The sequence below is a fragment of the Numida meleagris genome, chromosome 1 (assembly GCF_002078875.1).
Source record: "Numida meleagris isolate 19003 breed g44 Domestic line chromosome 1, NumMel1.0, whole genome shotgun sequence".
In the NCBI taxonomy this organism is placed as follows: domain Eukaryota; kingdom Metazoa; phylum Chordata; class Aves; order Galliformes; family Numididae; genus Numida; species Numida meleagris.
Genome location: NC_034409.1, coordinates 85,700,142 through 85,721,363, shown reverse-complemented (window position 1 = coordinate 85,721,363; position 21,222 = coordinate 85,700,142). Strand labels below are relative to the sequence as shown.

Below are 21,222 nucleotides of genomic sequence, written 5' to 3'. Positions count from 1 at the left end.
TAATATCTTGAATCCTGTAAGCTTCTGTAGTTTATCTGCCGACGACCCATCTCTGTATTCAGAACACACCTAAAGAAACAATGAAGAAATAAAGGGACTGTAGCAACACCACAAAAATAGCCTGTTCAGCTTGTAATGAGATTTTTAAAGAAGTGCTGAGAAGATTTCAAATATCTATATTGGCCACAAACAAGTTTTTGTCCTTGAATTATCTTGACTTCATTCAATTCAGGACAGTTCAATGTTTGCATTATAACTTCACAGCATTCAGAATCAGAAACAGAAAAGGACCATTAAGATCTATTGCAGTCCCTCTTCTTTGCTGGTCAAGGCAGTATTGTTGCTGAAATTATATTTTGCTGTTGTTTGCCTGGCCTGGCACTATCAGGCTGATGCTGGAAAAGGAGCAGCTACAGGAAGTGAAGCGCACACAAGAAGAGAAGGACACTTCAAGATTTTGGAAGCTGATATTCATACCAAAATACAACAGAAGAGTCTTAAAGTACGTAAGGGTGACTGCAACCAACAAGTGCAGAATTGTTAGTAAGGATGAACACTTGTGCCTTCTGTGCATAAAAATATTAGCACCTGATGAGACAGTCAAGTTTCTGACCTTAAGAAACTGCAATTGGGTAATGTAAGGAATAAATGATTCTTTTCTTGATGTCAGTACAAAAGTGAAAGGATTTAGACAATCTTTTTTTTATTTTTTTTCCTTTGGATCTGGAACTATTAGTATTAGACTCTATCCAGACAGAATGTGGTTTTTAAATGGAAGCTTTTAAAATTTTCTTTTCATGCTCTGAATAAATAGTAGTTCTTTATCAGAAAGAAAAGTTAGGAATCATACCACCAGCTACAGAATGCTGGGGAAAATGGATTTATGCAACTGAAGATGCCATTATTTACTGTTGTAGTACAATTAGTAACAATTTAATATACATGAGGATAATTTTGCATGTATTAGAGAAAACTAACAATATATGTGGCTTTTTCAAATATTTATTTTAAAAAGCCATTTGTACAGCTCTTTCCAGTCTTCCTTGTACATTCTGTGTGAGTGTGGGGGGCATAAAAACGATGTGCAGGCCCATTGTGCAGAACAATTGAGGGAGAAATAGAGATTAAAAAAAAATGGAAGACATAGATTTTGGTGTAATTAGATTGTTTTCCATAAAGTAAGACTGAAACAGGTTGGTTAGTCTCTTGTAAGAGTGTCCTTATCTAAAAATCACTTCTTTCAGTTTGTTTTAATATTATTAATCTATAGTAGTTGGTTTTGAAGTATTAGAAGCACCGTCCAGTCTTTCCAAACTTATAAAATCCTTCTCCAACAAAACATTGAGTAATGGCATCCCCTTTGTGCAAGCATGCTTCTTCACAGCACTAACCTATCTTTAAAGTCTTTCTCTCCTTGATTTATATATCCTCTATCATCCTTTCTGCTGTTAATCAAGTGCCACTGTAAATCTTTCAGTCCTTCCACAAGCACTAGAAGAGGGAAAAGCTTTGAAACACTATCTAAAGCATCATTGAGGACACGTGAGGCAGCGCCCCTTGAAATGAGCAGGGCTGTCGATGGTTGAGAGCTACTGTCTCTCATTAAAGCCTTAGGAAAAGCTCTCCTGAGCTGAAAGCCTTGTTTGCAACCAGAGCCATTATGGACTGCAAACTGCACATAGTGATTTATGGTGCTTCAAGTTGCTCTGTGCCAATCCTGCTGAAGTAATTGTCCTTGTGCTTACGCACAGCATATGTGAGGCACTGCCACTTCTTTTGAGCTTTTATTATCTAGAGACTCTTGGATGCACGTTTGCTGAGTTTCTTTGTTTTGCTTTTCTTGATAGAGAGCAAATAGGAGAGGATTCACACCAGCCTGGTCAATCTCTGTGCCACTCCACATGGCCGAATTCCTCACTGTTTATGAAAAGTTGCCACAGATGAGCTGGTGCTGTCATCCATCTTCTCTAATACGCCATGGAAAAGAGAAGCCCTTGCACAGGCAGGACAGCCATAGCATACACTTCCATGATGCTTTCTTTCTGGAAAAGGGGAGAGGGCAATTGTGAGGTGTGTACCTACTTCCTAGAAAAATGATCACGACAAAGGGGTGTTGCTGCAAACCCAACACACAGTACTATACGGGCTGCTATGAACATGCCAGCCATACCCTGTATGCAGACCAAAACTGTTGAGTTCATGTGGAAAAGAAATAAACTGCCTATTCTCCTACCACAACACCAAGCCCTTCTGCAGCCAGCCTTACAAAATTCCCTGGGAGATTCTCAAGCCAAGCTGGTGGATTTCTCTGCTGACTGCAGCTGGATGTTTTCTGCATGCCAAATTCTGCCCTAATTGATGCCACCTGCACAAACACACATGGCAGTGGGATTTGGGTGGGACTGATTTCCTCCTCATGTTTCCTTAGGGCAATGGGTGGGCAAGCAGCAACAGTCCCCTTCCCACTGCAATGTGGCCTCAGTTAACTGGCAATCTGGAAAAAAGTAAGAGAGGGATTTCTCGTCATGGCAGTTTGCTACCATGATGGTTAACAGGGAGCAGATCTGCTCAGTAAAAATAACAAACTTAAAGCAGCTCTTCAGTAATTGGAATCATTTTTTTTTCTTTTCTTCTCTGTATCTTATGCCAAAGAATGCCTCATGGGGGAAAGCGTAAAAGTACTAAGCATATGTAAATTGTAATTTTTTTAGCTGGAATTCTCTGGTTGCAGTTAGATGTATAAGCCAAACCTGAGAAGAAACCATTTAAAAAATAAATCCTGTAGGAAAGACAAAACAAATGCAGAGCAGCTATTGTCAGAGCAATAGTTTGGATGTTATTCATATCCTCAAACACCTGATGCTTCCTGTGGTTTTTCTGAGTTTCACTCAGGCCTGTTCTCCAGCAGATTTTAGTGTAAAGGACCAAAACAAGGAGCCACCTATAATGAGCACCCCTGGCTGTGTATGGAAGAATGCTTCATGTTTGTTTCCTCCTGCATCTGAAAAGTGGTACAGACTGGTTATCATTCTGGAGCTCTTCATTTAATAGTAATTACTACATTTTTTCATACATTTCAATGTGTCTTTTCAAGGGAATTAAGCAAAGATGAGGGGACTGCAAACCACGATCAGGTGATGGTTCATCCCTGTTTCCCTTTTTCTTGTTTTGAATAACATGCTCGACTGTTATTCAGCTATGTCAAAACATCTTCCTAACTTCTTCAAAGCCAGGAGTAGCTTGCACCAAGTATGGCTTCAGTTTCTTCACCTGTAGCTTCATTACACAGGTGTGCCTAACAGCATGTTGCTGAAGCCATACCCCTGCAAGTCATGGTTCAGGAAAACACATCTGCCTGCCCATGGTGGGTTTGTAGCTGTTCTTGCAAAATGGTCCAAGAGCTGGGGAGCTGAGCTCAGGACTGGATGGGAGCTTGGGGGTGAAGTGACCTTCCAGAAGAAACAAGGCACCGTGAAGTTAAGTCTGGAACGACCTAAACTGAGTGAGTAATCTGAGTTCTCTGTGTCTTCTTCCACTGTTATTTGAGACTGTCATTCTGTCAGGGAGGGCTTGCTGTTTCTCTGGCAGAAAAATGGGGTTTGTTGGAGAAATTATGTAGCAAAAGTTTCTACTTGTGGTGGCAGCGAAGTGGAGGGGGGAAGGGAGTTTGTGGGATTTTTTTTCTTTGATTGATTGAGCCCTTCAAAACATAGCATGGGCTGATTTATTTCTCTGAGATGATATCATTCGTATTCTATTTATCTGCAGAAAAACTGCAGCTGAAGCTACCATACATATAAGAAAATCTTTTCTATTTTAAGCACCTGCCCATCAAGTGTCTTATCATAAACTCATTTAATGTAGGGAGATCACTAAGTGACACCTTTTCATCACTATCAAATGGGATTTGGACAAAGGATGTTGACATAAGGCTCATTGTCTCTGCCTTCATCCCTAAATTGTAGATATTGACTCTTTCTGTGTGTAAGTTAAGGAAATACAGTCTTGCCCTCAAATATAAAATGGTTTTTATAAGGAATACCTTAAAGCTTAAATAACAGCCACTCTTTCTTTTGTACGTGAGAAATTTGCATATCAACAGGAGGAAGCAGATAAATCATCTACTCTTGTGAAATAGAGATAGGTATCTATGTTACTTTTTTCCCTTAAAAAAAAAGGGGGGGGGGGGAGAGGGGGAATGATGGTAAGACCAATTAGGTTATCAATGAAGTGTAGTAAAGAACGCTTTCTTCACCTGAGGCATCTGCTTTTGACAATCTGATGATAGGACTGTATACAAATAACAAATTGTAGAAGAAATACCATTTTCTAAACGGGATATGGGGGATGTAAACTGCAGTCTCAGGTAATGAGCCAATGTTTGTTAATTAAATTTTACCTGTGCATAATATATTCAAACTGTTTTGTGCATATGTTTGGTAGAAGACTAGACATGGGTGAGTTGCTGAGAATTAAAGTAAGAAACTGAACTAACTCAGTTAAAAGCAGCTACCATCCTTTAGAAACTTTTTAAAGGCAGAGAATGGCAAGATTTCAGTTTGCATGTTCTTACACATTTCCTTCTCTTGGCTTGCAAACGAGTTGCCAGTCATCATAGAATATGCTTTGGCAGTACCCTTCTGACACTTCTGTGTGGGAGGTGTAAGAAAAAACGAGGAGTTTGCTCTCTGCCATAACAATTCTCTCAAGAAGTGATTTTGAGGTGGAGCTGCTTTCTGTGAACGAAGTGTTGGGGTTTGTCAGATTTCCAAAGGAGGATATTGCTGAAGTTATAAAACAGTACATCCCTGGGATAGCAGCAGAACCTTAGCCTGGCTTCTCCTTCTCCTCTCCTGGCAGGGTGCAGGGCACAGTGTGAGACTGCAAACACTCTGCCTCTACTTAAAAAAACAAACACCTAGATTTGATCTGTCCAAGCTTGCATAAAGTCTGTTCCCCTTCCATTCTGGGCTAGCAAGAAAGCAAAAACCGATAACCCTGCCTGAGTTCTATCAGCAGACAAAGCCTCAGTGCAGCATGACACCACTTTCCACCTGTTTCCTTCCCACCAGGAAGGCAGCACCCATGGACAAGTGCATAACCCCCAGAGCACGACCCAAGCCCTTTTTGGATGAGGCCAGGAGTTTCCTCTGTGATATCTTTTCAGCAGACTTGCTGCCTTCCATTAATCCCACTGAGGGTAGAGAGCAGTGCAGTGATGCACTGTAATCATTGCCAGTGTAATGGTAAGCACACTGCTGGGTGACTGAATTGCTTAGCTTTTCCTGTGATCGCCTTGAGTGGAAAACAACACAAACAACCAAAAACGACCTAAAATAAGAAATCCACACGCACAAAAACCCCCCGAAAACACTAATGTGAGTCATAAGAGGCAGGAGGAATGCAGGCTTTCAGAGGGGCAGTGTGCAAACCAATTACCAGTTTCCTGTGAAACAGTGCTCTGCATGTGAGAACTTTAAACTGTGAAGGCTTTAAAGGGCACAGGCACAGCCCTGCTGTCGAGGAGCTGTTGAACTGTGGCGGACTGCAGCCAGGCTGCAGTCAAAAGAAACTCTGAGTCTTGCTTTGAGCTGGTGTGAAATTGAAAGCCAAAGGCCACGACTGTTTCACTGGCTTAAAAAAGAATGAGTGAAGGGGAATTCAAATGCAAGAGGGCTTGATATTGATGTCCCTGTCAGGATGAAATAGGCATTAGTCCAAATTCTAGTCATTTTAAAGCAGGCAGATTTTTACAAGCCTTTTAATTTGGTTGTTTCTCTTGGTTTTTCTCAGTTTCATCATAGTCAAATAGACTTACTAGCAGATTACCAGCACAATAACAGATATATTATTTAAGGCAGTTTTTTGGAGCATTTTCTGTGTGTGGTATTTTTTGTTTTTATTTTTACTTTAGAAGCCACACAAGATAGCCATTGATTTAAGGAAATTGAAGCAAATTTAGCTTGGATTTGTCTTCCATTTTACTATGGAATCAAAGGAGAGAGTTTGAAGAACATCATGTGTCTTCAGGCTCCTGAGCTTCAACTGAATCAACAACTAGGAAAGGGCTTACCTTTGGCAACCTGCCACCTTCCTACAATGGTGAAGTGATAGGTGTTTGTTTCATTTATGCTGTAGTGCTATCCCAGATGGTCACACATAAGGAATAAGATGTTACCTGCTTTGCTGATACCATAACACCTGAAACTCATTCTTCTCACAGCTCAACAACAAATGCTGTTTATCTAGTTTTATTGGGGTGAAATATTGGTCAAATATAAACAAGCAGATTAATGTAGTGGCACAGAAGACAAAAAGGTAGAATTAGTTCATTCTTCTCAGCCTTGAGCCCACGTGCTAGAGAAGTTATCAAACTTTTACTATGCTGGTAGGTGAGACTCGTTTTATAGAATTACTTCTACCTGAACACCACCTTCTGTGGTCATTTACCACCTGAGCTTTCTAGCTTTAACATCTCAGAGCCAATCTTGTTCCTCAGACAGCTATGCTTTTTTTTTAAGGCTTTTCTCATCAGGCCCTTTTGTCACCTTGCTCTTTGCTCTCAAGTGGCTTCTGAACTTTCCCCAGCTGTGGTTCTTCCTTTCCTGAGATGCCTGTCTTGAGGCTGCAAGAGCTTCCCCAGACTACAGGGTCCCATTTTCCTCCTTCCAATTCCCAGAAAAAAGGAATTTCCTGTGATGCAGGCCCTCTTCCACCTCCCCCCTCACACCCCACCCTTCCCCTGGGCTACTCCCCACCTTTGCACTTCTCTTTCAGTGAGAAATATCTTGGATGTCCCCTAGCTAGCAATAATTTTCCATGAAAACCAGATTAAAGTGACCTCTAGACGAAAGGACTTGGTTGCAACATCCAAAACACTAAACACAAGGATGGATACTTATAAAAATACAGTTCTGAGAAAAGGAGACTTTTGCAAATCTACTGACAGTTCCTTGAGTTACCAAAAAGTAATGCCTCCAGCTCAGGAGGGCTGTCTTCTCAGACACATCAGCATTAATCTTTCAATGAGAAATGTCACTATATGCTGATTTTTCTGCTGAATATTGGTTCAAAAAGTCACCAGGACGCCTGTCCAAACCTCTAAACCAAAAAGATACATGCAGCTCATTACAATCTCTTGAGATTGGACACAATGGTAATTTAGGCTTCTGAGGGGATGGTCTTGGGCTGTACGAAAGGTATTAGGATAGAAATTCAGGTTTTAGTGGATGAAATGCAGTTGAATATCTTTCCAAACTGATGTTGTCTGATAAGAAATAACTCTTGAGTCTTCCTAGGTAGTTTTTAAAACTCAGGGCTCCTTTGGGAAGGAATCCTGTCTCTCTCAGTTATACACTACACAGAATAAGAAGTCAGTTGTGCAGTTAATGCAGATGAGCTGGAGTTTTATAGAACAAAACAAAACTCTGTCCAGAAACCATTTTAGGCTTGAGAAATGCTGGTTGTGGCAGGCTATTTTACAAGGACAATTTACTAAGTCATTTTGCAAATTTAATTTAAGGTTGTTTTACTTGAACCAGATGTTCATCAAAGAGAATAGAACATTGTTTAGATATTTGCAGAGATTTAGTCTGTACAGAGCTGGGCTCCCTGAGTACACTGGAGTTTGCTGGAATAGTCTTCTGTGGGAAGATGCTGCTGTGGCCCTGCTCTCATGTGTGCAGAACTTGCCTCCCATGCTTCCTAGCTGCTCTCTAAATTTAGATAACAGATACTGAGGCACTAGAGATAATGTCAGTTTTAAAACACTCCTTTTGGAATTTTGAATGATCATGTTGCACTATTAATATGACTTCATAGCCTCTTGACTAATGTTATGTGCTTTGAAAAGTGGTCAAAGAAAGTATTGCCATATAAGTGGGCTAAGTGTGGCTGCTGTGGACTTCTACTAAAAAGTGGTTCTGCTGGAACATTGCAGGGAATTCAGGTAACTCAGATGGTCATATATGCATACATAAGTATAAATTCAAGTAGTCTGCCTTCTTTCTCACTTTCAGTGAACTTTTAGTTCAAGAGGCATGAGCACTCAAGAATGAATACTAGTGGTCTGTGAGTTTTAATTGTTTTTTAGCTGCTTGATGCAGTGAATAGGAGTTGTGCTCAGCCAGTGTTGTGCTCATTCCACTTAGAAGTAAAGTCAATTCTATATGATAGACAGTAAAATTTTCAGCTAGACACTCGACAGTAAAATATGATTCCATATTTTCTAAAAGATGATGTATTAAATATGTGAGTATATATATATGCAAACCACACAAAAAATTATCTTAAATTTGATTTCTCTGAAGTTTTTCAAACCTTGTTTGTTGACATTGAACCTAGGACAGAGATGAAAATGAAAAGTCAAATTTCTCAGACTGTGAGTACACTGCTAGCCTATTAATTTATCTTTCTATTATAATGATATTTTTGCTCTGTTTGTACAATCTTTGCATGGGTTAATCTCTCTCACTGCTACTGATGAAGTATCCATGTGGCTGCTGTTAATGACTTCTGGAGGCATAGATTAGGACTGCATGTCACTTTAGCAGGGTGTCCGTACATACTGGAAAAATACTTGGATCTCATTGCTACCTTGTAGTTCCATGATGCTTTCCAACCTATTTCTGGAAAAATCATGTTTTCACTGTGGACTATTATGCTGTCTTAACAATAAACTTTTGTGCTGTTGAGAAACTTCCGTAATATATGTTCACTATTGTTTAGTAATCATTGAATGATCACTTCCATCTAATGTGCTTCCTATGTGATTTTAAGCAATGGAAAGGAAAAGGAATTGGGTGCATATGTATACGAGGGCTGCTTCGGAAGTAATGCATCTGGTTTTATTATGTTGGCCCACAACTTCAGAGGTAGATGTTGGTGGTACGGCAGTAGAGGTGGAACCTTCCCACCAGCATTGCCTTATATGTTGTTGCTGTGCAACAGATGGCAGCAGAGGGGCAGTCTGACAAAATGGCATCTGATGTGGAAGTGTGTATGAAGCAAAGGTGTGTCAATGAATTCTTCCATGCAGAAAAAATAGCATCCATAGGCATTCATCAATGCTTGCTGCGCCTTTCTGGAGACCAAACAGTGGATGCAAGCACAGTGAGGTGGTAGATGGCGCATTTCAGCAGTGGAGACAGTGGATCACCTCCACTGGTACTGATTTTGATGTTCATCACAGGCAAAAATGCATAGCTAAGGGCGGTGCCTGTGTAGAAAAACAGTGTTTTGTAGCTGAGAACTTGCTCTATTAGGGTATTATTGTGCTCTTTGTATCTGTTGTAGTTTCCAAGGAAATAAATAGGAGGCATTACTTTTGGAGCACCTTATGTTCTATATAGCCTGTTCTCAAGGATTCTTTCTACAAAAGTGTTGTGCAGTCACAAGTTAATAACAGTTCTGTCACAAGATAATGAGGCAGGAACAGTTATAATCAGCTATTTTCATTGGACATAATGATTGGTAGTGTTGTTACACGGAGTATGATCTTGTACTAGAAATATATGGAATTCATGTCTGTATTCTTCAGTGCCATCCTGATGCTGCAAATCTTGCAAAAGATGACATATCACTTGCATCAGGGTCAAATTCAAAGGACAAGTTTAATCCTTTGCCAGACAACTTATTGGCATAGATGAGCTGCTTTCAGTCTCTTCTCAGAACCAAAACTGACAATTTCAAAGTGTTTCTCTCAGAGATCCCCTTCCAGGCTAATAGTGGCAGCAGCTTTGAGCTGGCAGATTTCAGAGCAGATTAGTTCAACTTGAAAAAGACTCAGATAAAACTTGGCTCGCCCAAGCTATCCCAATGAGCTTCAGAGACAAATGTAGTTATCTGTTCCTGATTCTCCTGGGAGTCATAATTTCTTGTAATCAACCAGGTGCAAAGCAGATGAAGCAGCACTCTTGAGTTTTAATCTCTGCTTACTCATTAGGTCTTATTCAAGAAGCTAATCTTGAGAGTGTGCTGGCTTCTTCATGGTGTGTACTGGATGCCCCTTCACTTCTAGGCATGCGATGTTAAGTATGAATTTAGATCTGGAATGTAAGGCTCTGCCCATCTCAAATAATTCCATCTTCCTTCCCGTATTGTGTTGCTGTTGCTCCCATCAGCAGTGTAGATTCGAATCATTCACTGTAGGAAAAAGGGAGAAGGCAGACTAGGGATTCTCTGAAAATCTTTCAACTTTCATTCCTGGTTTCAAAGCAGCATATCCTAATGACGAAGTCCCTTGTTTCAAGGAAATGGACTTTTTCATGATTTTATTAGTAATTGCTGCTGTGTATGCAGTTCCTGACACAGCTGACCTTGACAGATCAAGGCAGCCTGAACATTCTATTGAGGCACAGGGTAACCTGTGGTTGCTAAAAACAGTACCTGTTGATGTACTTTGGCGAGATCTAATCCTGTGGCAATTACTGAGGGAGTGAAAATAGACCTTAGCTTGGGGCAGAGGGGATGAAAAAGAGTAAGGAACTGTGTAACTGTGAGTAATGAAAAGGGAGATTATTGTCTTACTTGCAGAAAAGGGATTTCCTTAGTCCACAAAGCATAGTGGCTCTGGTTGAATTGTCTCTATGCTTTAAAAAAGGTAATCGTCTCAAGTGACATTTGAGTAAAAGTATATTTCTTCTTTTGGTTTTCCCCTTAGTTTAACTGTGATTAATGTTTACAAAGACTTTTCCTCCTTTCTGTAATCACTATTAAAAGTCAAAACCACAAGTCAGTACGTACAGCTTTGGTATAATGGAATGGTAGTGGTTGTCTTTGGCAAAAACCATGCTGCATCCTCTCTGTGGGGTAACCTGGGGGGAGGTATCATGCCCAAACCATCAAAAAGCTTGTGGTAGATCTGTCAGCACACAGCTTCCTATCTGAACTCTGCGCCAAAGGTAATGCTACAAAAATACTGGAGCAAACACAGTAAGAATTAGTGGCACTTCATAGAGTTACGTACAAGATTCATCCAATTCATGATTGATACTGTTGTCTGAAAGGCAGATTCAGTACTGTCAGCATGCAGTAAGCCCATCTCACTCTCAAGATATTGATTTATTGCAAAGTTACGGAAGTTTGGGTGCTAGGTAGTCTTCCACAAAGCTAGCACATCCCTTGATTTTCATGGTAGTTTGTTATACGTATTTTTATCACTTGACCACTATCTCAATACAAACTCCAGCCTACAATTGGTCAGTTAAGGATAGGTCTCATCCCCCTACCTGCAGGCTAGCTAGATGTGCTAATCAACTACATGTTTTCTAAAGATACTCCTTTCTTCAAAGACAAGATTAGTCATTGCACTGTGATTAAGAATTTCTCTACTTAATTGCAATAAGCAGTTTCAAGGATGATCACCCTGATCTAGATAAAAGTATGTATATGCTATATCTAAGGATACACATACAAAAGCCTGTACAAAGGTTTGTTCTTACTTGACTGACAATTTCACAGAGAAAAATCCATTGAAATTCATTCTTCTAATAACTGCCTCATCACTTATTCTGCAGTGGTGAGCAGCCACCACCAAGCACCACAGTTACTTTTTTAGCTTATGGTTATTTTCTTGTCCTTGAACAGTCCTACCTGCATTTTGAGGATGCTAGGTGATCTGCTTTCTCATGGTGCCTTGTACAGTCAGGATTTGGATTTATGGTAATAGTACTGGCAGCAATTGTAAGGATGTTTTTTAATCCTTCCCTGAACTAGCTCCCTGCTGCACAGCAGCTTTCAGTCACAACCAGGACATAGTTGAATTACTCTGACAGGATCTCACATGCTTATTCAGTCCTTTAAGGAGACACTGACTGGCATGAAATCACTTCAGCAGTGGTTGTGTAGCTGGGAGAAAGTGGCTGAACAAGAAGTGTCACTCCTAGCTGACTGGCAGATAACACCGTGTAGGTCAAGAAGGCTGAAGTGCTGGCTCTTGTCCTTCCTGCCTTCCCATGCCTGGACTGACAACGACACTGGGAAAGCTTGCTCCCCATGGGAGATGAGGGGTAACTTCACACTACTGTGGTCAATAGTACTTGTTTCACCCCTAAGATAGCCAGCCGCAGCACTGAGCCTGCCTGTTGCCATTGTAGAGCAGGAAAAGTAGACTCCACAGGTCTAATAACATGTGGTGTGTTTGAAATGCAGATCTCTCCAACAGCTGTTGGGACGGAAGGGTAATTGCTGATGCTTGTGGCTTTCTTAAGGTGATAATCACAGGCAGAGAATGCTTACCTCTTTTCTTGGCTGAACTTATCAATGGTGGATAATTTTCTATCTTTACATTCTAGCTGCTCATATCATTGCTTCCTACAAATGACTCAAAACACTAATAACTTATTTTCCACTCTACATGGAGTGGTTATGCACCTGCCTCGGGTGGGTGGTTTGTATATTCAATCAGCCAACATAAAATCACTTTGAACACTGCTTGCTTTTGCTGGCACTGAAAATTACAGCAGCAGGTATAGATTAGGTAAATACTTTGCCTCAGCTGTTTTGGTTTAAATTAAGACAACAGAAGATCAAGTACAAAGCAAGTACATAAAAGCAGTGTGATACAAGCTCAAAAGTCCTTTGCATTAAATTTTTTGAGGCCAGGTTCAATCATAAGAATTACCATAGCAATGAAGTAGTGTGTAGAACATCCACTGAAAACCAGATGCCACTTGTTCTGTTTGTAGAAACCATTTCAGCTCCTAAAACCAATCATTTTCTCATTACCTCATACTGCTACTTGTTTGTTCTGCTGAGCTTAAAGAAAACAGTGTTTCTTCATACTTACCTCGCCTTCAGTTATACATAGGTTACTTGGGCTGTGCAACTACTCCTGTTTGCTTTGTTAAAAATGGTTTTCCAGTTGAAATGTATCTTTGAAAGGAAGGCCAGGTAATATTAATCTTTTATTATTGGAAAGAAGGATTTTCTTAATTTCCCTGTCATATCAGACAACTCTTGAGTCTTCCATCTGGTTCTCCAGCGAAGCCGGGCTCTTACAGTCACATTGTCTTGTTATTGCCTGTGTTTATCTCCCAGGTCTAGCCACAGTAACTTTTTAACCTGTGGGCTGTTTCTACTTCAACTTGACAGACTGGCAGAGATCACAAAAGTAGTTAGTTACTGCTAAGTTACGTAAAATTAGGGATCTGAGTAGCTGAGGGAGCAGGCGTGTACTCTGAGAAAGGGGCTGCAGCATAACTCAGACCAGATTTGGCCCTTGAGTACCCCTATAGGACAGATACTCCTACGTGTCTCTGCAGGGGAAGACCTTCTGCTGGAAGTAGTAATCAAGCATGAAGCACCTGGGCACCCTGATTTCTGTCCTTCTGGTAATCACAGAAAGACATTGTGCTGGCATCCCTCAGAAACAAACTGGCAGCTCAGGACCACCTGGCAGAAATTCTCCTGTATCCATCCAACTAATGTCTGTACAGAGACAGGTCTGAATGCAACTTTCTCACCACCCACTCGCTCCCTCCCCTAGGACCTCCATAAACTGGAGTATTCAGAAATTAGCCAGAGGTTCTGCAGCTCTTCCAGAGCAGCAGTTCACCTGCTCAGACACAAAGCTTCGGGGCACTGAAAGCAATTGCTCTCCTGTGCACCAGTTGCATAGATCCTGTGCCCTAAGGCTTGTATTTCCATCCCCATTATCAGAAAAGCTGCACTTGAAATTCTCTTTCTTTTAGGTACATTCTTTGGATTTGCCATCAGTAAGAAATTGTATGTGTATTGGTGCTGAGTGGAAATAGCAAAGAGAGAAAAACTGTAGGTGGCAACGTGAAGACATGGAGAAAGGTTGTAAAGAAGGGTTCAGAATTGGATATGCTGAAAGACTACGTGAAGCTAAAATAAGGGAAGCAAACTCAGACAATACATATTTTTTTCCTAATTCTTAACAAAAAGCAGAAGAGGGATTTTTACATCTGATGCCTGTGAAAACCATTTACTCATTGTCATGAGTGGCATGTATTTTGATAGCACGAAATAAGTACTTCATATTCCACTGCTACTCATGCGTGCACAATTCTTCCCATTTAATTCAGCAAGACTAATTATCTGAATTAGTGACATTAGCTTGAAGCTACAGCTTTGCAGATTGCAGCTCTGGCTTTCAGAACAACTTCTTTAAAGGAATTAGTCATGTCTAAGTACAACAGAACCATCAAATTGCATCCCCTGGCTTTGTTTGACATTTTGGTCGTAAAGCCAGCCTTATGCAAGACTGTCCTCGTGGCACTAGACTTAAGGCAGTGGATAGTCTAATTTTATTGCTCTGACCACCATAAAATGGCTCATAAAGATCGGGCAGTTAACTCACCAGCTGACAGTTAATGATGTAAGATGCACTGTGTTTTATCTTCCGGCTCACTGGTGGACTTTGTTGCCCACACTCTGGGGATGTCTGTTGTCCATTTCCAAATCACCTCCCAAGCTAACCCTGATTTTGGCTTAACTTGCTGTGCAGGCATGAAAACAATTCTCAAGCAGATCCCAAACCCCTGCCTTGGCAGCAACAACACTGATTAGAAAGGCAGGGCTGAAAACAGCAGCCCTTCAGAATACTGTACAAGTGGCTTGGAGTGATGCACAATGGCTGCCTGTGAGATCAGCAAAGCGCACAGCCAGAGGGGGCAGATCCTCTGTTGTTTTTTGTTGGCTTGTTTGTTTTTACTGCTTTTTTTTTTTTTACCTCGTATTTTTTGCTACAAACTGAAAAGCTTCAGACTCTCATGCTTATGCTGTTACTGAAGAAAACAATGAGAGGTTGAGGATCTGCAGGACTTACCCAAGGTCAGAAGGACAGGAAGTAGAAGGGCATGGCCATGGCTCTGTGTATAACTAGTGTGGTCTCCCAGTCTATGCATCATTTGCAGCCCCTTATCTTTGAATGAACGCTTCATAATTAAGTGGCATGACTGAAGATGTGAAATTCTACATGGCACATACTGAACTTGCCCCTCATTTATCTCTTTCAAGTGTTTAATGAATTTTCCATTTCAGCTAATGAATAATGGCAATTTCAGGCCCATTGTCCTATGCAGGGAAATTAATAATGGCCTAAGGATAGTTTTGTACCTAGTAATATGATAGAGGTTGCTGGAAATTCAGAATACGCATTCCTTTTTAAAATATCCGTCGTTATCTTCACATTCATTCCAATCAGCATATAGTCATTCTAGCAAAGAACCTGAGACCCAAAATACACAGAACCTGCTCTCTAGGGGGAAAATTGTCTTCCTTCCTATTCTGCCCTTCAGGCTGCCATACATCCCCAGAAGTTCCTATTTTTCTGTGAAGAAATTTTGACCACAGTTGAAAGGTTTTGATTGCTAGAAATAAATTAATAACATCAAAAGAAATGTGGCTGCCCAATCCTTTCTCCAAATACGTCCTGACATAAGTTGGCTTAATGGATAAGAATGGGGAAACTTACGGACTCAAGAACTTACCATAAAAATACTTTTTGTCATCACCCTTTTTATTAAGAAAAGAGCTGTGAATAAACATTTTCACCAGATCCTACTCCCACGAGGTAAGGAAAAGCAGCTTATGCTGGTATTTTTTGCATTCAAGTACAGAACTTTAAGTGCAGGAATAAAAGTATACACAATAGAGATGCATACTAAAACTCCTATTTGACCACAGTACTTGAAAAACTGGAAATACACTTGAATTGTAGGAAATATATTCTTTCCATTAGCCAAACCTGGAGCAAATATACTCAGCTTCCTATCCAGCCTCAGTGACTGATTTCCATTTTTTAATTTCCTCTCAGAAATGCAGCTAAAATGAAATACTGAGAAATAAAGATGTGGTTTTCTGTTACAAAAACAATAATGAATATTTAAAAGCTATTTTTTGTTTAAAAAAAATTTCCATGAAAACAAAATTATTAGTTTTTTTCTTGTAGTTTTTGTTTGTTTCAACCTAATTGGTAAAACTTAATGGCTGCCAAGTCTTCATGTCTTTATTCAATTTACCATGACTTACATCTCACTTCTACTTCACACAAAATATGTGGCATTGAGAAAGATTGTGTGTGTGAATTGTGGTGTTTAGACCATGGTATGAGAGAAAGTAATTTGTGGCAAATAGATAAGTCTCCAAGTCCTAATATCGCCAGACAGGGGATGCATAGGATTCAATTGTTCATGCTACTCTGCTGCTGGAGGTGCGTCCCAGATTGCTGTAGCATGTCCATATAAGATCTGATGTTGTCACTAGAAAAGATGGAATAAATTGGTTTTAGTAAATAAGTCTGCAAAATTATTTCAAGATCCTGTCAGCAACTCTAGTCTTCAGACTTGCAACATTTGTTTTTGGAAGTGTGGCCCCTGAAACAGATTTCTGCATATGCTTTATAGGCTTGCTTTTATTGGTTATCTCAGAAATGCAAATAATCATGAGCAATGAGGTCAAAAATCATTGTTTTGTAATCCAAAAATGTTTTTCAAAATTTCTGGCTATGTTTGGTTTTTTCTACAATATGCCTTCATAAAACTTCTGGATGTTAATTTCTGCCACGCTAGCATTGTGAACTTGATTTCAGTCCAGGACTTATCCAATCTCCCTCTGAAATCCTAAATGTGCTTCAGTAGGAGTGCCTACAAATGTGTTTCTGTAAACTAGTTATAATCCTGTCATATGGCAATCATAGGATTATCATTCTGGAGGAATAATTCATCGTGCAGCATGCCTGACAGCTGTCAGGATCACAGCCTTCAGGCACGTGGATTGGGCAACTTATAATTAGAGATAGTTAGATATTTTCTGTCTGAATGACTTTTCCTGATGGAAAAGACAGGTTTGGGATTTTTTTGTTTTGTTTTCCCAAGAAAATTAAGTAAAGTGACTTCAGGTAATTCCACATGTCATGAGAGAAATGCACTGCCATCCCAGCACATTGCTACCCATATCATTTTCAGAAATTGTGAGGGAATATCCTGATGCTTCCTCTCATTTGCCCAAGGATGCTGGCTGAAGGCTTGACAAGGAAACTGTGCCTTGTATCTATTTTTTGCACTTTGCTTCTTCTCCAGCCTTCAGGTGGAACAGTCCTATAAGGGTCAATCTGAGACTCTCCAAATCGAGTTTTATCTTATAAAAAGTGCTTTTCAGAAAAACTCTTATTTTAAAATGAATATTTTCTCCCATTTTCTAAATGAAAACTTTTTAAAACAAAGCATGTTCAATTCGAAGTACATGAAGTTTATCTGTTTTCCTATTGGTGCATATAGTTAGACTAATTAAATTGCTGTTTCTTATCTACTACTATAAGCACTGAAACTTGAAGTTGCATGAAGTTACTTCTACCCACTCCTGTCCTTCCTGAGGAGCAAAGTATCTTGGTATGAAAAACGTTAACGGAAACAATGTGTGCGTTCTGCAGTATACTTATCAAATGTAGTAATCTAGTATTTGTTCCCTAAATTTGACAAAATTAGGTCCCAAAAATGCATATGTTCAAGCACAGTCATAAATAATTCTGCAATGATAATCTCAGACTCTTTACTTCATGTAGTTGTGTGTTGATGAATAAATGCTGGTTTTGCCAACTGCTATGTTTCATTCTTTGTTTAGTTCAGCTGAGCTTTTATTTTGCTTTTATTTTGCGTTGAGTACAGTTTTGTTACTGAAATAAATGTGTTGTTGGTTTTTTTTAACCCTTTATTTTTCTTCTCAGGAATGGCTTTCCATCTGCGTTGTAAATCAACTTGTGTGGGAACTGCTGAGTCATGGCCTGAACTACCGATTGAGCACCTGGAGGAAAGACCCAGTCAGCCCTGGGAGCACAGGTGAAGGCAATTCACTGTGTGACTGGAAGGTGAAGCCTGGCTCCACCCCTTTTAGGCCTCATTTAAGGGCTGACTGCCCCTGAGAAAGGATCTCTTTCTAGAGAAAGCTCCTTGGTGGAGCTTTTCCCTGCGAATGCAGAATCTTCCGATACAGGAGATCAATCTTCTTCCCCTCCCTTATAGCACATTTTTATTGTGCTGGTCCTCCCACCTCTTCCGTAATGCATTTTCCATGGTGTTGATCTTCCCGACCACTACACAACTACGTAGGATGTATTACTGCAATTTAGATTTTGTGGACTTTAAAAAGACACATTTTCTTCATGAATTTAATAAATACCCTCAAAGCGTTCCTAAGAAGGAGCTTAGTACAATAAAATGACTTCATTTAAATAACCATAAAACTGAGACAGTGAAAACAAATCTTTAATTTTCCAGGATGCCTCTTATAAACATGAACAAATGGTACTATAACTATGCCACTGAGATGTGATTGCCAGCATTCTTGTATCAGACAGTTTTACTTACTCTGGTACACATATGCATTGTGAGTCTGTGAAATACTCTGTTGAGAAGCCCTGGCATACCTGGCAACTGAAGGATCAAAGGAATAAGATCCCAAATCCATGTAGTACTGTGCCGTGTCTCTCAGAGCTGTCCATGATTCACTAATCTGAAGTAGATCAAAACAGAAAAAGAGCATTCAGAGCTTTGATGGCTATGGAGAGACCTTTCTTGCTCTGATAACAAGATAAATTTCCTCTCTTGCCCCCAAAGGGTTCCTGTTATTTGCCACTCCCAGACCTACGCTTTAGGATTTGCTTGCTTATTTTTTTTTTTTTCAGTAGATGCTGCAATATGACAGACAAAATACCTGCTCAGCCACCATGTGTCCCCATGCATTCTGGCTGCTGCTTGGGTCCCAGTAGCTGTGAGAATATGGTATTTGTCGTTTAAGTCGTATAAACTGATTTGCTGATTCTTCTGTCAGAAATGGTATTCCAAGGACACCTGAAATGGTAACTGAGCAATATGTGTAACATTAGAAAAATATTTTTAGAAAGTGCACTTAAAAAAAAAAAAAAAAAAAGCAACCATATTTTATACTCAAGAAAAATTTCTTTGCAATGGTGGTGTATTTAAAAGAAGCCCAAGACAGTCTTACTGTAGAGCTTCAGAAAGTTTTCTCTTTTGTTTGGTATGTGGTTTTAAGCCTGAAATTAATACAACACCTCCTGTAAATTATTATCTTCTGTTGAATCCAATTGGGTAGATTTGCAATCAAACTACAGTGGTACTTTAAAAAAAAAAAAAGACTTTTTGACAGGAAAAAAAAATGTTTAGATTGGTATTGCACAAGTCCCAGGTATAATGAGAAACCTAGATTTCAAGAAAATGCACCTAAGCTTACCTACGAATTTAACTACAGTTTAGATGTTTTTATTCTCATTCGTAGTAGTATAGAAATTGCATGCATGGAAATAATTTTGTAAGGAAAGGATATTGTACATCTCATTATCATATTGCTTTAGAGTGCTTTTAAGGTCATCCCAGATGCAGAATTTCTTGTAGATCTTCTTGAAATGACAATTTTGCCCAAGGTAAAAAGGCTGAAATCCTCATTAATTTTCATATGAAAGGCCTTGGTACAGGAAATGATTTTTCTGCTAGTCTCCAGTTTTTGAGACTTAAATTCATCTGGGGTTAAACTGCTCTGAAATAGCACTTCAGTCTGAAACATATAATTTTTAATGAGCTTAATTAAGTTTAAACACTGATAAATCAGCGGAACTGAGGCCAGGATCTGTAAACAACTGTGCTGCAACTTGGTTGAATGGGTTTAAGTGAACCCCTGAGGATGCCCTGCACACACTCGGTGCAGATGGGCCAAGAACTTGAACTCATGTATGTAGCATCTTACAGTATGGGTTCTGCAGGGCAAACTTCTGCCTCACTAGCCACTCTCCATTGTCTTTATTCATGATTTCCTAGGAGCAAATCTGAGACTATCAAGCATTTGCTTTCATGCACAATGCTCAGCAGCATCAGATTCCTCGCTATTGTTGCCAGCTTTGTTGACCACCAACAAATATGGTCACTCTTCATCTTTTCAGATAGAAAAATGTACACCAAATTCTTATAGGTAGCAGCAGTCTGAGGCAGGATGTTTGCTGTTTCTCTTCATAGCAAAAAAACATGCCTTTTTTTTTATTATTAAAAAAAAAAAAAAACTTGGCCTGGGGAAGAAAAATTATTTTTCTTTCATTTGTCCATTAAGCTGCTACAGCGCTCTTCCAGAGCTGTACAAGATAAAACTAATCTCATGCCAAATTTCTTTACTTCTCTGGCAACTTACTATTATCCAGTAGAAAATCTATGAGCTGTTAACTTTTCTTTAGTGAATTTGGGAATTCTTTTGGTATTAAATATTTTGTAAAGTCATGATTATGTTTCTGGGCTGAAATAACTGAACTGGGACCTGCAATGGGCTCTGTAGCAGGCTTCACTTTTGTTTAAATATATATATGCATATAGTTAGTAAGGGCCATTAAACATTAAATTTTATCACCAATCTGTGCTTTGGCCTTCTGGCTTTGTGGTGAGCTTCAAAAAATGATCATTCAGCAGCTCAGTTTTCTGTGTTTCTCTTCCCCACTGCCAGCATCTTCACAGAGTGAGCTTGTAGCTGCACTGGTGGGACAGTGAAGTATTGCCTTGGCTACTCTGGTGCAGAGTGCTGTGTTTTATGGGTATTAACATTACATTCTTGACACGTGGTCTCCTCTGACTGCACCTGTATTCAATGAGGAATGTTAGTGTTCTGGCAGAGCTGTGAGAGAGCAAGGCCTGAAAGATCACATGTAGATCTGGCAGCATCAGAGCAGATGTCCGTCTCCAAGTAGCTCCTCTGAATGAAGCATACAGACTTCAGCAAATAATGTCTGCCTTGCCTCAGTTTAAGTTTCTCAGACAGGTTGTAATTTTTCCCCACCTTTTGAGTGCCTTACTAAATGTTTGTGGATGAATTTGTTGTTCAAGTTTAATAAAAGGAATATTCCAGAGGGACATTGGGCTGAGTGTTGAGCAACCCATCTTGCAGAAGAGTAGCCCAGAAAACAGAACATTGCTGCAGAGTATCTAGGTGAGAGGCTAGAGGGAGTTAGGAGCAGGTGGGTAGATAAGAGTTAATGAAATTGTTCACATCACATAAAATTGAGCTGAAAAAGAGGAAGAATTTCAAGTTGTAGAGAGACAAACTTAACCTACTGTTAAGTACTGTGAGATGTATTGTACATGAATGTTTTCATTCAATACTCTTTTCCCTCTTTTCTCCTGGAAAAATGTTATTTGAAAAGCATTTTTACGGATTAATGGTCCAAAGGGAAAACAGAAGGAATGTGTGCAGAAGTGAACTGTTGCA

At 39.7% G+C, this 21,222-nt stretch overlaps 2 long non-coding RNA genes across 3 annotated transcripts in view; one reads left to right on the top strand and one right to left on the bottom strand.

Annotated features, from left to right (window-relative positions):
- The window catches only part of LOC110400791, an 87,440-nt gene that overhangs the window by 23,659 nt on the left and 42,559 nt on the right, over positions 1-21,222 (top strand). For both annotated transcript variants that reach the window (XR_002440081.1, XR_002440080.1), the window contains exon 2: positions 17,690-17,801. This is a non-coding gene — a long non-coding RNA (uncharacterized LOC110400791). The remainder of the gene's footprint in view (positions 1-17,689; positions 17,802-21,222) is intronic.
- LOC110400786 lies at positions 1,257-2,352 on the bottom strand. Its single transcript, XR_002440070.1, has 2 exons — positions 2,171-2,352; positions 1,257-2,042 (listed from the first exon to the last, which is right to left on the bottom strand). It is a non-coding gene; the product is annotated as an uncharacterized LOC110400786 (long non-coding RNA).